This window comes from Mauremys reevesii, linkage group 4, assembly GCF_016161935.1.
Source record: "Mauremys reevesii isolate NIE-2019 linkage group 4, ASM1616193v1, whole genome shotgun sequence".
Taxonomy (NCBI): Eukaryota; Metazoa; Chordata; order Testudines; family Geoemydidae; genus Mauremys; species Mauremys reevesii.
Genome location: NC_052626.1, coordinates 14477297 through 14494530, shown reverse-complemented (window position 1 = coordinate 14494530; position 17234 = coordinate 14477297). Strand labels below are relative to the sequence as shown.

Genomic DNA, 17234 nt, shown 5'->3' with positions numbered 1-17234 from the left:
AGGCCAAGCCAGCATTTAACTAGCTGGGGGCTTCAGGACCAGTGAAAGGAAAGGAAATTTGGGGAGCATGACAGATTAGGAACTGAAACTGGCCTTAATGGTTGGGAGAACAGCTGATCCTATGCCTTCCTCCCACCTTCCCTTGTCATCCCCATACACTGCCTTCCATCTGTCCCCTGAAGTGCAAGGTTGCAAGCCCTGTACAATCAATGGAATTCAACCACAGATGAGTTTGACCCAACGGTATTTGCTACTATAGGGGATGATCCCAAAGTCACTGAAGTCAAAAGGGAAGTTTTGCCACTGAGCTTAGTGGGAGCAGGAGCAGGCTCAGAGAACGCAAATGCTGATGATTCATTATTATTTATATCATAGAACCTAAGAGCTCCAATCGTGGTCCAAAACCCCACTGTGCTAGGTGCTGTACAAAACACAGAAAAAGACAGTCCCTGCCCCAAAAAGCTGACAATCTGAGTATCAGACAAGAGAAAACAGATGGATACAGAAAGATGAGTGAGTACAAGGAAACAATGAGACAACATTGGTCGGCATCATAGACAGTGGTCTCGGCCCACTAGCAGCCTAACCATTGTCAAGTTTTTTGTAGTTTTAAGGAGGGATTTAAAGGAGGATAATTAGATAGTTCTGTGGCTATTTACAGGGAGCTCCTCCCAGTTGTGAGAGTTGGCATGGAAAAAAGCATCAAGGTGCTTTGTTTGACTATTTAACAAGTGGGCAGTGAAGGCTAGCACTGTGGGCTGATCGGAGGAGAAAGTCAACATCTGAATGACAAATGAAAGGTCAGGTGGGGATAGGCTGTGAAAGGCCCTGAAAATAAAAACCAGTAGTTTATGTTTGATGCAATAGAGAAGGGGGAACCAGTGCAGGAATAGAGAGAGAGAGGTGACAGGGCTCAAGGGACAGGCTAGGAAAATTGACTATGCAAGTTACTTCAGAGCCAGCTATGCTCCCTCTGAAAATATTATATTTCAATATTATACAGTCTATATACACAAGGTCCCTTATAAATGAAAGCAATTGTGATTCTGGCTGGAAAGATTCATATATGTCAGGAGATCTCAAAAGCAACACCTAGGAGTTTTTCAAGCAGCGCATGCTACATGGGACCATTCTCGTGGTCAGCATTTGAGTGCAGCATGCCTTAAGAAACAGGGGGAGGTGGAAAAAAAAATCAAGGACTTCTAACTGAACTACATTCAATGAGAAGCTACATTAAAATCACACCTACACATTTTATAGGCGTTTGTATTTCCAGTATATGCAATGTTCTACCTAGTGTACAAAAATCCCCAGAAAGAAAAATTGTAAAAACTTTCAAACATAACTGACAACAATCCTGGGACGTTTCGAAAGAGAGAAAGCTGTGCTATGGAGTGTTGCTTTTATTTTACATACCTTCTGGCTCCCGCCAACCATTATTCTACATTTGGGCCCTATAAAAAAGGCAATGCTGCGTTCTTAACCTAAGTCATTCAAAAATAACTGCAGGTATTTGTGTTTCTCCCTGCACAACGATGTGAAGCTATATTTGCTCTCTGTTTGAGGAGGTGGTGAATGGTTAACACCTGTGTTTATCCTATACATCCACCCAGTGTTATTGTTTTATTGTTCTACAGTAAAGACGGAAGCTCTTCTGTAATGATAGTATGAAAGAATAAAATGTAAGTACAAAGAAAAAAGGGCATTGGTGCTCTACGTTTGGTTAGCCGAGGCTTCTAATAGTACTTCAGAAACATACATAAATGTGGTTCTAAATACAAAGTAACACAGGCATTTGCAACACAGGATTTATGTTAAAGCTATATCACTCATGAAGTTACGAAGTGAAAAGGTTTGATTCTATCCAGGAAATATTTATTCAAAATACTAGACTTACCTTTTTTCCCTTAAAGTAGCAGGACAAGTCAAACAAGACGTGAAACTTCCCAAGTGTGCTTCCTTCACTGATATAGTATATGTTGTGAATAATACGACTCCAAAGTCAATGGTAGTTCCTTTACTTTCAATCCAGGACAGGTTCCTAAATCCTGCTTTCCTTTTGGATCTGTGGAGTTCACACTAGCTGGACAGAGAAAGACAGCCGTATAGACCTGTGTTTCACAAATGGGAGTGGTGCTTTCTCTCCCCCTCTCTGTACTAGATGATTTACTGTCCCAGAGAACAAGGAAGGCTGCCAGTTCATAAACATGTGACAATCACCGAAGGAATGTTAGCCAAAGAGGTGGCAGAGAAAGCAGACTGAATCACTCCCAGTGGTGGCTGCTTATAAACTTCTACCACAACTATAATATTTCCTGAACATGTAGTTACCTGTAGGGGTGTTAGCACTTTCTTTACTTGGTCAATTATCTTGCTGACAAATTTACAAGAAAAAAAAATAATTCAAATTTCCAGTTCAAGGATATAATTTTCTGCCCTACCTAAACTCAAACTCTGGCCATAAATATTTTGGATCAGCTAACGAAATGTATCTTTCCTACTGCTGGATCTAATAGGCTCGCAATGAAAAGTAAATTAAGGATCACAGCTGGTACTGGTAATGTTTCATCTCAAGGGAGCATCCCACCGATAGCAAGGAACAGAACTACATTATTTGCCAGGCCTCAGTCAGTCATGACTTCATTGAATAGATCTACACAGCCTCGAGTGAGCCCGTTTTCACCTCCTAGGATTCCAAAGTTAGAAGAGCAAACAAGTTGTGATGGTTATGCTTTTGTGGGTGGGATTTGCATGCATTACGAGGTAAACTGTTCTCAGAGTAAAAGTGGAAGCTTGTGCCTTGCTCTACCTGGGCAGAACAGCATTGTTCAGAGTTGCACTCTGGGTGATATACTAACCAGTTACATGCCCACTGGGCATGCAAACAGATGCATAATTAACAATGGAGAGTGTTTCTTGTAAAACTATGCTTCGCTGACAACAAAAGGTACAAAATGTGCTTCTATTTTTTTTTTAATCTTAGCGTCCTTTTAAGGGAGATTTTTGATCCTATAATACTGACTATAGTGCCATATTGTGTGTTCAGTGCTCATATACAGCAGCCACTAACATCACCTGTATGTAGGAATCATTAAGGCACAATATGGCCCTTAGTTTCCTGGTTTACACTGAATGAAGGGCTTCCATCCCTACATTCTTTAGGGCGAATCCAAACTCACCCTCACTGCCTGCAGAGGGGCCTTTTGCATCAGAACCAGAGCAATTCCCAGTGGTGGCAACACCTAGTAGTTAGAGCATGATTTTTTTAAAAACCTTTCATATCTGGTGCATCTCAATGAGAGCAGTGGAAATGTCCTCAATAAAACCACATCACTGGGCATAGTTACTGCAGCAAAGACTAGATTGAAAAAGAAAAAGTCAGTGATTTATCCTGGCCTCAATGGGAGTTTTGCTATTGACTTTAATAGGGCCAGGGCCTGCTTCAGTCTTTGAAGAATCATAGAATATCAGGGTTGGAAGGGACCTCAGAAGGTCATCTAGTCCTACCCCCTGCTCAAAGCAGGACCAATCCCCAGACAGTTTTTTTTTTAAACCCCTGTTCCCTAAATGGTCCCCTTAAGGATTGAACTCACAACTCTGGGTTTAGGAGGCCAATGCTCAAACCACTGAGCTATCCCTCCCCTCCAAAGAGCATTCCAATTTCCTGAAGGTTTGTAAGGGGCAACCTATTGGTTTGCCAGTTTTAGGTACTCAACTGGTCTCCAATCACTATAGTATCTGAGCACTTCAAACATCAGTATTTATCCTGAACACTCCTGGGAAGTAGAGCAGTGCTATTATCCCCATTTTATAGATGAGAAATAGAAGCAGAGAGAGACTTTCCCAAGGTCACACAGGAAATCTGGCTGAGCAGAGAACTGAGCCCACGTCTCCCAAGTCCTAGATTAGACCAGTGGTTCTCAACCAGGGGTACGCTGAGGTCTTCCAGCGGGTACATCAACTCATCTAGACATCTGCCTCATTTTATAACAGGTTACATGAAAAGCATTTTATAACAGGTTACATGAAAAGCACCAGCAAGGTCAGTACAAATTAAAATTTAATACAGACAATGACTTGTTTATACTGTTCTATATACCGTACACTGAAATGTAAGTACAATATTTATATTCCAATTGATTTTGTAATTGTATGGTAAAAATGAGAAAGCATTTGGCTGAATTCATGCATGCGACGTGAAAACAAAAAGGCCCCGAATGTCTGTCTGATTGAAAAGCTACTTATTGCACATCCAGGTGCTTCACCTCTCCTGGTTAGCATTCTGACACCTCCAGCCCTCCCACTGGGGCTTTTCAGGACTTGACTTTTTTTTAAAAAAAAATTATATAAATACTATTCTTTAATCTCTTTGCCAGCCCCTGGACTGCTGCCGAGACAGAGTTGCTACCTTCTTGGCCAGCCAGCAAAATGGATTTTCAGGCTGGCTGGCATCTAAACACATGACTGGGTCTCCGGGTACCAGCAGAAGAAAGGGTGCAGGGCTAGTTGTGTTATGTTTCTCTAGTCCTAGGCCTGCTGTAAAACATCCAAATGCAACACAGGACCCCAGAATAACTGCATTTTAGAGATGGCTGACATCATCTTTCTATAGGGATATACCCAATCTGTAGAGTGGTTTATGACCCCATCTGACCGCGATGTGCCATTAAAAATGGAATATTGTTATAGGTGGGATTACTCATCCTATCTATGATTAAGGTTGCCAAGCACTTCCCTTTATAAAACCCTGTTTTAAGTTGCTTATAACTTTGTTGAACTTTAACCATTGAGCTGAAATTTTCCATGATGGGTGTCTGTCTCAGGCTGAATTTTTCTTTTTTTCTTTTTTTTTTTTAAATTGCAGCCAAAATCACCCAGCTGTTTCTGAGCAGATGGGTAGTGAAAAATAAATGTTTTGCCCCTGTTAAAAAATTTGGGTAACCATTCATGCACGCTCAGTAGAGACTTGTCCATATTGGGCATGCTCCAGCCCAGGCCTGAGCAGGACTTCCCCTGAAATTGCTGCAGGCCACGATGGGTCAGAGCACCTGCACTGAGAGCAGGGAGGCTGTATCTCCTGTGCTTTCAATGACCACCCCCTGCTGGGGCCCAGGAAGCACAGAGGAGATAGGAGCCAAACCTGGGGGCGGGGGAGGTAGGGTATAAGAGGGAACAGATTGGGACAAGGAGAGACTGGGAATGGCAGGTCAGAGGGAGAGGGAGATTAGGACTAGGAACTGGGGCAGAAGGAAACCTGGGATTGGCTGGACTAGGACTAGGATCTTGGGAAGGGGACAAGACCTAGCTGGGCAAGGAGACTTGGAGCCAGTGGGGGACAAAGGAGACTAGGACAGGTTGGACAAGGAGACTAGGACAAGCAACCAGATGGGAAAAAGACTGACTTGCTGGGCAAGAAGATTGGAACTGGAAGCCAGAGCTGATGAGGAAACTGGGATGTAGGTGTAGTAAGAGGAGGCCCTAAGATATAAACCTTGGTATCAGAGGCCTGGTATGAGGCCTGAGGCCTGAACTAAAGTAATGGTCAAGACTTTGCTAACATAAAGCAAACTTAAGCTGTGAGCCAGAGCCAGGCCCTGCTCACAGAAGCTGGCAAGGAAAGGGCTGATGCTGCAAGAAGATCAGTACCTTTTAGGTACGTAACATTCACATACTTGCACATTCCACACAGATAACAAGGAACAGGCTGGCCCATCCCAATGACAGGGGCAAAAGGGTAAAATGATGGATAGAGTTGTTTTGATCGAACCAACATGTACAAGGTGAGAGGCGGCACCTTAATACGTAGAGGGGTTGTACCGTGCTACGTAGAGGGGTTGCACCTCCATACGTCAGGTGTGATGTGTAACTTGTTTGTATCTGTGTATAAGAATGCATCCCTGGGGAGGTGCCTTTGTCCGGCCGAAGGGGGAGTGGAAAGTCCCGCCACTGAGCCGGGTCCATTGCCAAGAGGCACTTTCTCGTAGTATGCCCTGAGTTAGGCTAAGAAACCTACAGGGAACTGCCATTGTGTCCGAGGTCGCAATAAACCTAGTCGACGTGACTTTGCATCTTACTGGACTCTGTGGTTATTGGGGGTTCTCGTCGGGTCTGCTGTGTCAGCTATCTGCAGAGCTGGGGCAGCACACAGAGGGAACTCACGCACGCAGCCGAGTGATATCAACAAGGAGAAAGCAGAGCACCACACCGGTAACACTCTGACAACAGTAGGGACAGATCTGAAAATAGGTGGGCAAAGAAACTGGAATAAGGACCTATGTGGTGGGGAGACACAGTTTGGATGAGTAGACTAGGACCGAGAGCGAGTGGGTATGACAAACATGGGGAGAGGGGAGAGAGAGATCGATCAGACAAGGAGCCAGGAGAGAACTGGGAATGGCTGGGTGAGGAGACTGGATCTAGGATGAGGCACCCAATGACTGAGGACTGGGATGGGTTTCATGGGGAGAGCCAGACTGGGACACGGATCCAGAGTTATGGAAGAGACAGGACTGGGCCAGGGGCTGGTTAGAGGGGAAGGGTCAGAAGTGTCTGTGCCCACTTTAACACACTCCCCTTCAGAGCCCAGAATGGAATCCAAGATTTCCGAGCCTCACCCTTCCTCTGCTTCAGAAAATAGCTATGACCCCACTGGCAAAGTGTCTCATCCTGCTCTAGGCTGGTACACAGAGGATGACAACCTACTATGCTATCAGTTACTCCACCAGCTAAAGTGGCAGAGGCCTGTGCAACGGATTGAAAGGTTCCGACCTTGCTGATGACCTATGTGGGTATTAATATGCCACATGATGGAATTTCTGTGGGTTTTTTTCTTCATTTGTCTTTTTAAAAACATAGGAAACTACACACGAAGTTTAACACAAAAACTGTGTTAAAAATATAAAGGCTCCACAATCATGCACTCAAAAGTTAGGAAATGCTAGGTGCATTCATTGCCCAAGATGGACCTGCTCAGGGGACGAATCAGGCTTGTGTAGCAAAGGAGGCTGTAGTCTGTAGGACCATTGCTTTATTTGTTGCAAAAGTTGCTCGGGGTGATGTGAAAGGGGCAGGAGATTGCAGGAAGAGAAACGACTGTCTCATGGTCAAGGCAGCTGAATGCTGCCTTAGGGGATTGGAATCTATCCTTGCGGCTGCCACAGAGTTCCTATGGGATGCAAACTAGTCCCTCAAACCCAGACTTATCACAAGTGGTCACTAATTGTGTGTTCCTCATTTTCTGGATGCCTGACTTGAGACCTTGGGGTCCGATCGGCAGAAATGTTGAGCACTCCCAGTTGCAACTGAACTCAGTGGGAGCTGTGAACACACAAAGTGCACGTGCAACCTTAATTCTGGCATTTCCTTGTCTTTGTGTCCTTGATAATGTTCTTTTAATGTAAGTTTTGTGTAATATATTACAGAACATTCATCTCCATAATTCACCAGGGTGTCACAACCAGCAGAGCCATGGAGAAAGATTTAAGTCATCAAACCCAACCCTCTTGCATTTTGCAGATTTACTCACTACCATCCTTCCCATCAATATCTTACCCTGGCCTATCTTGCTCTTGAATTTGTGCAGTGATCTATAATAAGCCAATTGAAACACCAGCACAGAAATCTTGCTATATAATGTAGGGAGAATAAAACTCCCATCCTTGTCTGCTTTGTATTTCTCTTTTTCATCCTACTTTTTGGTTTTTACACAGTTGTGCTAACAACGCTGGAGCAGAAGCTGCAGAAATTCAATATCCTTTTCAAATAACTTATTTTTTTATTTGTCAACCATGAGGTAAACTGTAGAAATACTCCTTTTATGCCCCGTTAAATGTCAAGTTGTTATTTTTAAAATCTGGACAATAGTCTTCACATAAACCTTTGCACTGTTTTAAAGATCAAACATCCTTTCACCTGAGAATCACAGAGAGACTAGTTTCCCTGGTAACATAATTTGCTTCCAGTTCAATGGAACAGTGCAATCCTTTTCATGGGTTCAGTGAACACAGCAGCCAATCAGTGCTCAGGAAGTCAGGTTCTCTTTCAAAGCTCTATAAAAAGTCTGTTGCCAAGGTGTCTTTGTAATGTATAAATGAACCTCTTATGAACTGATTTTAATTCTTCTGTTTAAAGCTACACTAAAGCACAGATCTCCCAAAAAGCCACAAGCCGTAAAACACCTAAGCCTTTTCATTTATCTGCACTTGCTTTTTTTATTTTAAAGTGAGGCAAGCTTCTTGGCATATTCTCACACCATATTTCCCCCCTCAAATGGCAATTAGCTAATTGAACAAGAGTTCAAAGGAGTATCATTTCGAACCCCGCTTGTCCTGACACTGGTACAAAGACATGTCATAGTGTAAAGAACTTGGGGGGAGGGATAGCTTAGTGGTTTGAGCATTGGCCTGCTAAACCCAGGGTTGTGAGTTCAATCCTTGAGGGGACCACTTAGAGATCTGGGGCAAAAATTGGTCCTGCTAGTGAAGGCAGGGGGCTGGACTCAATGACCTTTCAAGGTCCCTTCCAGTTCTAAGAGATTGGTATATCTCCAATTATTACCTTTATTACCTTTAACTTAGTGTAAAGATTGGCATCCGAAGGCCTTATAATCGTTTCACAAAAAGGGCTATATCAGCCTTTCCCTCTTAAGAAAAAACACACCCCAGAAGAGGGGCAAAGTCACTTGATCAACCTAACTCTGCAGAATCCAAGGCCCACTGAAGGGGCGGGGAAGAAGGCTTGTGAATAGGCGAGAGGGAGAGTCCCTTCTAGCCAAATGGATGCTTCAAGATACCTAGGAAAACCTCACAGATCTCAGGAGATCACACCCCATGGCCCAACTTGCCCAGGCCTGACTAGCACAGCTCTCCCTGTGATGCCATTGACTCCCCATCCACACCTGGACCCTTCCCTCTCCTCTCCCCCAGTCCTCCCCCACCACCACCCCCATAGGAAGCTAGACAGTATGACGCAGAATCAGGGGATGGGGTTAATGCTGACAGGCCAACATGAATTCAGAGAAATTCTCTCATGGGAGATGATGTCACACACAGCAACTCAGTCCCTCTCACTGGCTATACCCCATAAAGCAGCAGAGCTTTGCACGAAGGCGCAAAGGGATACAGTGTTAGTTCCCTTTCTCTCCTATTACACCAGGAAGAAACAGTCCCACTCCTTTCAACCCCACTACCCCCTGCAGCAGGGGCCATAATTATGCCGCACAAATGGAGAACACACTCCAGCCACACACACATTTTGTATGGAGGTAGCTAAGAAAAATTCCTTGCTCAGCAGAATCCTTGCTCATAATCCCACTGTGTAGCTGAGAGAGTGACTACTTGTGAGAATAAGAACTACTCACTGACTGGGTCTGCACTTGACAGTTGTATAGGGGTATGAAATTTTACAGAAATAGTTATACCGGTAAAACACCTACTGCAGGTGCGGTTATACCAGTATAAAGGTATGTGCATACAGCTTATCCCCCTTCCTACACCAGTATATCTGTGCCTGCACTACACAGGTTGTACCACTTTCCTAAACTAGCACTTGCTAGTGTAGCCGAGCCCTCTGTGTTGCAGGATCTGGCCCATAATTTGTATGCATAACTTGGTAGCATTAAGCCAAAACAAATTTCAAATCTCCTTAGTTAATGCACTTGGGTAGCCAGAGAGAGGATGAGTCTTTCTAAATCTCCCTAGACTTTAAATTTCATCAGATTTCATTTAGGAATTTGTTGATATTCACCTCCCAATACATTTTGATGTTACCATTAGCATTTAAATACCTATCATCATTAATGCCTATTGTTCAAATCTGAAACAGATCCACTGTGCACCTGGTGTGGTGGCAGCTGTACTAATGATTGGCGGGTTTCCTTTTCAACTTATTTTTTAAAGTGCCAACACCATTTTAAGAGAACTCCACAGTCTTTGCCAGTATCCAACACAGCGGTGACATGAGCCATTGTCATTTTAGTTTCACCGTAAATTGATCATCACAGAGCACACAGCCCGTACAAACGCATCTGTAGGCAGCCATTAACAATGAAGCAAGGTTTCAAAAAATGTATACGCGGACACAACACAGTCACCGTATCTTGCGTTCATAAAGGTTTAGTAGGGAGCACAGAACACAGCTCCTTAGACTCATCAGAGAGGAGAGCACCCCTAGTGCTGTGAACTCATTGAAAAATGGATCTTTCTAGTAAGAAGTAATAAAAGACTTTAAAGGAAGCAACATCTAAAATACACTCAGGACACTGAACTGGGTAAGAATGAGGGTTTACGGGAAGGCCCGGTCCACAAATGAACTGGAGGCCCCAATCGTATGGACATTGATTAAATATGCCTCAAGGCTCCCTATCAAGTAAGGGGTAAAACGTGAGATTCCATTCCTGATTTGCTGAATTTACCCACTATTTCATTCATCTGGGGTGATGTGTCCCAATGGAGGAGAAACTGGGAGATGAACATGTTCAACACCATTAGTCATGCTCAACAGCCATGTGCCAGCACAGGAGTAAGTGACAGGGTTTCAGAGCCATGGGGAGAAGAGTTTTGTTAAAACTGGACCAGCAGAAGCCACATATAAACTAACGCTATATCGCGGTTCCAGTGTATTTTCTTACAAAGCTTTAAAAACAGAGCATAACATGACTGTCATGTAGCTATTACCGTGTTTGAAAACTGTTCAAAACACAATACAAGCCCTAACATGGGCAGAGATTAATAGTCCTACCCATACTCAGAAGTGTTAACCAAAACCATGCACGGACTAGGCCCACAGTGGGGAAAGCCCTTTGCAAATCTGGTGTGCAGGAATACCCAGGGTGCAAAACACTTGGTGTGAACACTTGTGCCTGGTGAGGTTATTCATGCTGCCACATTCCAACCAAACTGCAACCATGTGTTTGGCTCAACAGTTCCAGCACGTTCTTCCAGTTATTTAACAGCCAAGCTGGCTACTGTACTGCTAAGAACATGCTCTAAGGCATGGCTGAACTGGTGGGGGCACTGGGTTCTTTCCCACTGTACTTTTGCATGTTTTGCCCAAGATTTAAGATTTAATTTTGCTCTCACCCAAGGACCTAATCCAGTGCTCAGTGAAATCAGTGGAAAGACTCCCACTGTCTTCAACGGGCTTTGGATCGGACCCATAATGTATCAATCCTATTTATTGCACTGGATGCTGCAGGGGAGTCCCTGAAGGTAAAGGGCTTGACTCTTTACTGCAGCCCGCATCCTTTATGCTGCTCCAGCAGCATCATTTGCCCCAGCATAGAGGGCTCTGCTCAGCCACTGCACAGCTGGGGCTCTGAGACACCTCCCCTCCCGATCCTAGGCACAAAGAGAGCAAGGAGACTGGCTGCCGTGCTCTTGAGACTGCAATTCCTGGCTGCCCATGGACCCCAGACCGCCGGCTGCTGTAACTGGACCAAATGACTGTCCTGAGAATTCAGGGAGTACAAAAGTGGCTTAAAGCCAACTGTCCTTCTTCCTGCCCCTATCCTAAGTACAGAAACAGACAGACAGAGAACTGGAGCCCGAACCAGGCCCAGAGGCCAAATCCCCAAGTCCAAACTTAGTTCTTCGTCACGTAAAACCACCGCTGCTGTCAATGGTGGTTTTGTTTCACTCAGACTAGCATGATTTGTCCTTCCATCACTGTGACACACAAACCGATTGCATTCGGGGGGGGGGGGGTAGTTCTCATGCTGTGACTTGGAGAGCGTAGAAGCCACCGAATGCATTAGGCACCTCCATGACGTTCTGTCCTGAGGCAAGTCTGGCGCCTTACAGGGTAGAATGCCTGAGGAGAAGTGTCTGTGCACACCATCCAAACATACACGTTTGTGGTTTTCATAGCACTGGGCTCAGGCGGGGGGTTGCTGGCCCATCCAACCCTAGGCATGCATCATGCAGGAAGACATGAGAACCCTAGGATGGGCTTCACCCACTCCAATAAGGTTCCCCCTGCATTTAGTGCAGGTGGGTAGGCTGCCTACCACTGAATTCTCCATTACCTTTTGTTTCCTCATATTGCTCTGGGGTCATGGGTTGCTTTTTTCTAAGTATTTTAAAAATTAAAAATAGATGTCTGGTCCACTACAATAAAGAGCTGTAACAAAAGGAACAAAAATACCCCCACGCCTTGCAGCTCTAACTCATTCAGCAGATCAAACAAATATCCTGCCTCGGGAGCTTTATCTGCCAAATGAACCTTTGCTTTGAGCTGAGGGACAGCAGTCCCAGCAGAGAGTGATATCTAAAAGCTAGTGCATGCCACTAAGCACCTGGCAACTAGAAGTGTGCTGTTCCAATTCACCAGCCCCCGAAACCTGATTCTATACATCCATCAGGGTGTATTGTGTGTTCTTTACTACAGCCTAACTAGGGCGAGACATTAATCTGAAGCCTTATCTTTTTTCACACTACTCTTGAATCATGCCAAGTATCATCAAAGGGAAAGGTGTCCTTTGCTGGACAATGACTATGGGTTCACCTGCAGCCCTTGGAATCTGGCTTGGTGGGCATACAGAAGCCACAAAAGTTGATGTTCTCTCCACCAGGTAATTCCCAAGCCAGAACAGAGAGAATTCCCAGGTGGAGGAGCATCCCTTGCAGCCCTGGTCATGTGTACAATCAGTGTCATTAACAGAAGTAGTTAGGACTATAAGCAAGTTCTGGACCAGGGACAGTTTTCATTATGTGCCTTGTCCCTTGACTGGCACCTCTAGGCATTCTCTCTCTTCTGTGTGGAACATAGAGAGCCATCACCACTGCCTTCCATCCTTGCCCATCTCCTGCTGCACTCTTAGCTTTCAATTTGACTTCTATTGTGATTCCATATTATTCTTGGTCTCTCTCATCAAATATCTCCCTGGGGGTCCGAATCCAACACCTATCTTACGTTATTCAGGTCTTTCCTTCACATATGCTCTAGTTATCTCCATTTTCATTTTTGAGTTTCTGATTCATCCTCTTCCAGAATTCTTTGTGTTTTTTTTCTGGCCATCTGCTATTAAGGATTTGCCTACGGCAGCTGTTTATATATTCTTGGGGTTTAGATAGTAGGTCTTATAAATGTTCAAGTTTCAGCACCATAAAGTAAGACTGATTTTACAATGATGTTAAATACTCAACATTTAGTTTGGAGGGCAAGATTTCAGTTTCTCCAGATCGACTCTAGCATTACAAAGGCATATCTGGCTTTTACTATTCTAGCTTTAATGTCTTTGTCTGTTCCACCTATTGTACTTACAGTGCTGCCAAGATATGTGAAATATTGGACCTCTTCTATGTCAGAAAGCGTTACTGGTATTTCTTGTTGGGTGTTGAGTCTCATGGGTTTTACTTTTCAGTGCTGATTTTCAACCCTACAAATTGTGCATAGGCCTGGAGATCATTTGTTTTGGCTTGCATGTCTCTATGGGTATGGGAGAGCAAGTTTATATGATCTGCAAAGTCAAGGCCCTCTAACTTCTGTGTGAAAGTCCATTGTATGCCCCTTGTTTGTTCTGTGGTCTCTCTCATTACCCAATCCACTACCAGTAAAAAGATCACGAGAGACATGAGACATTCTTGTCTGACATCCCCTAGTAACTTCAAATGATTAGTCAGTTTGCTCTTGCATATGTCTTTGGCATGTCATTTTCACAGCAGCTCTGATGATGATCATTAATTTCTGAAGAATTCCATAGTGGCACAGCAACTTCCAGAATACTGTTTTATCCACTGTATTAAACGCTTTGGAAATCTGTAAAATTCATATAAAATGATGAATGCCATTCAATGGCAAAATCTACGATACTACACAGGGTTACTATTTGATCTATACATGCATACTTCTGTATGAACCCTGCCTGTTCTTGTTGTAATCTTGAATGTACCACTTTATTCCGTCTAGAATAATGTGTGTAAATATCTTAGTTGGGATAGACCAGTGGTTTGCAACCTTTTTTCATTTGTGGATCCCTTAAAAATTTCAAGTGGAGGTGCAGACCCCTTTGGAAATCTTAGAAATTGTTCGCAGACCCCTAGGGGGTCCATGGACCACAGGTTGAAAACCACTGGGATAGAGAAATTGAATGCCCCTCCAGTTTTCACAGTGACTTAGGTCTCCTTTCTTTATTTAGCAGCCTCACCAGATGATCCTTTTTTCCACACGTTTGGTATTTTTAGTTCTTCCCATATCCTTTGTAAGAGGCCTACCAAAATAAGAACTTCCATTGGAATGTTATCCGTACCAGCTGCCTTTCCACTTTTTAAAATCAACTGTCTGCGCTCTGCCCTTCTGCTCTCATGATAGGCCCTAGTTCAATGTCCAGCTCTTCTCCATCCTCTGTCTCGGAGGGATTAGCCACAGGCTTGCCACTCTGTTGACTCTTAGACTCATAGACTTTAAGGTCAGAAGGGACCATTATGATCATCTAGTCTGACCTCCTGCACAATGCAGGCCACAGAATCTCACCACTCACTCCTGTAACAAACCCCTAACCGATATCTGAGTTACTGAAGTCCTCAAATCGTGGTTTGAAGTCCTCAAGCTGCAGAGAGTCCTCCAACAAGTGACCCGTACCCCATGCTGCAGAGGAAGGCGAAAAACCTCCAGGGCTTCTGCCAATCTGCCCTGGAGGAAAATTCCTTCTCGACCCCAAATATGGCGATCAGTTAAACCCTGAGCATGTGGGCAAGACTCTCCAGCCAGCACCCAGGAAAGAATTCTCTGTAGTAACTCAGATCCCACCCCATCTAACATCCCATCACAGACCACTGGGCATACTTACCTGCTGATAATCAAAGATCCATTGCCAAATTAATTGCCAAAATTAGGCTATCCCATCATATCATCCCCTCCATAAATTTATCAAGCTTAGTCTTAAAGCCAGATATGTCTTTTGCCCTCACTACTCCCCTTGGAAGGCTGTTCCAGAACTTCACTCCTCTAATGATTAGAAACCTTCGTCTAATTTCAAGTCTAAACTTCCTAGTGTCCAGTTTATATCCATTTGTTCTTGTGTCCACATTGGTACTAAGCTTAAATAATTCCTCTGATATATTTATAAAGAGCAATCATATCCCCCCTCAACCTTCTTTTGGTTAGGCTAAACAAGCCAAGCTCTTTGAGTCTCCTTTCATAAGACAGGTTTTCCACTCCTCGGATCATGCTAGTCGCCCGTCTCTGAACCTGTTCCAGTTTGAATTCATCCTTCTTAAACATGGGAGACCAGAACTGCACACAGTATTCCAGATGAAGTCCCACCAGTGCCTTGTATAATGGTACTAACACCTCCTTCTCTTTGCTGGAAATACCTCGCAAAAAGGACTGTCTTCGTTCGCATGGTGAATTGTTCGGCTATCTTTGTTAAGTTGCCCTTGTTATCTTGAACTGGTTTGTTTTTCTTCCTGACAACTGTTTAATGATGTCACACAGTGTCTTCGTGTCATGTTGAGCTGCAACGGTTCTGCATCTAGAGAGTCTTGTTTTTCTTTCCTAGCACTCCTTTTGGCCTCTGTTCTTTACAGCATATTCCTCCTGGCATTGCTGTGTCTGTTACATGTTTTTGCTTGATTTAGTTTCATTTTAATTTGGTGTCTTTCTTCTATTTTCTGCCATGTATCCTCAGATTACCTCTAGACACGACTGCAATACAAAACAACAACTAAGGGTCTCTCTTTGTCCCTTTGCTTGCACTGCAGATGCTGAGTATAGCCAGCAGGAGGTGCATACCACTAAGGCAGAGAAGGCTCCACTAGAACTCAAGTGAGAGAACCCAGAGGGAGCCTCACCCAGCTGGAGACTACAGCTGGTTGAAAAATAAGTACACATTTTGTGAAAAATTAATAGAAAAGCAAATTGAGGGGTGGGTTCTTTTCTGTCCCTCTTCCCATGGCAAAAAGGAAAAGCACAAAAAAAGGAGGGGGGGGGTCTATTGAGGAAAATGGAGAAAAACCTCACAAAACAAAAAAGTTCAGCTTTCGGTGCTGAAAACAGGGATTTGCTCTTCAATTTAAGAAATATGGGCTCTTTTTTTTTCTTTTGCAATTTTTTAGCAAAAAGGTTTTGAACCAATTTTGACCAGCTCTACCTGAAAGACCTGATAAGCGAGGGGGAACAAGAGCAGCAGCAAGAGGTGTGAGCGAAAGAGAGAGAGAGGAAATGATGAAATGGTGGAGAAAGGAAAACCCCAAGACAGAGTGGAGACACATTAAGGGGGTGAATCGCCTGAACAGAGGGGAAGGTGGATTCAGAGGAGACAATTTGGGGCTGCACTAGGGGAGCGTGGGAGGGAGGAGGGAGGTGGTGACAGAACTGTCAGAGAGAGGCTCTGCTTCTGTCTGCTATTCTCAACTGTCAAAATCCTGACTGAAGGGATGGGATGGGAAGGCTTGAGAGATGCAGGGCCTGTAAAGCTGCCACATTAATCCTGTGTGGCTCTCTGTCCCCTTCTAATGTTATAAAGAAGTTTATGAGTCTCCCAGTACTTTCATGCTAGTGGGCCTCATCCTTTATCTCAAGCAGGTGAGGCTCGTGCCTTTAGATCCGGAAGTCCTGAGTTCGGTATCTCCAAATAACCCAACTAATCTAACCCTGAAGTTCAGAGATCAATGACAGTTCAATGCTCCAGGCAGGTTGCCATTGTAATGAGGCCTCAGGATGGGGTTTCTACAGAGATTGAACCCATGACCTTTCCATCTATAAACATAAGCTACAGATGTTTAAGGTAAATAATGTGGCTCTTAAATGTCTTTTTGTGGTCCAGCCACGAGAGGGAGACAGAGACCAACGTGGATTTGTGTGGATTGCAGCTGGCGCTAATAAATCCAAAATAAACCAGTTTTAGCAAATACTAAACTAACCAACCAACTTGATCCTTACACATCTACATGGAAAAGTTATGAGTGCAGCTCACCTTTAAGTCCTTAGAATTGTGTTTTTTTCTTTCCATTTCATGGTTTCATTGATACTGAGCATCTCTTTGGTGTCTTTTTAATTTAAAATTAACTTTGTTGGCTGATTGACAGGACTCGCAAAAGGACATGCTTAAAAATATATAATCTATTTGAGATTAAATAAAAAATAGCATTCTTAGAAAAAAGTCTCTCTCCGACGTCATTCCCAAAAAATAAGATTTAAAAAAGCCAAAACAGAAAAGTCATTAGCATGCAAATCAGATTGTGCAGGTGTTGTGCACAAGCAGCAGGGAAACAACAAAGGGAAAGGGGGTGGAATTG

The 17234-nt window shown here is 43.9% G+C and overlaps 1 protein-coding gene across 1 annotated transcript in view; it reads right to left on the bottom strand.

Moving 5' to 3' along the window:
* SYT16 (synaptotagmin 16) overlaps nucleotides 1–17234 on the bottom strand; it is a 141903-nt gene that overhangs the window by 77687 nt on the left and 46982 nt on the right. The window lies entirely within an intron of this gene.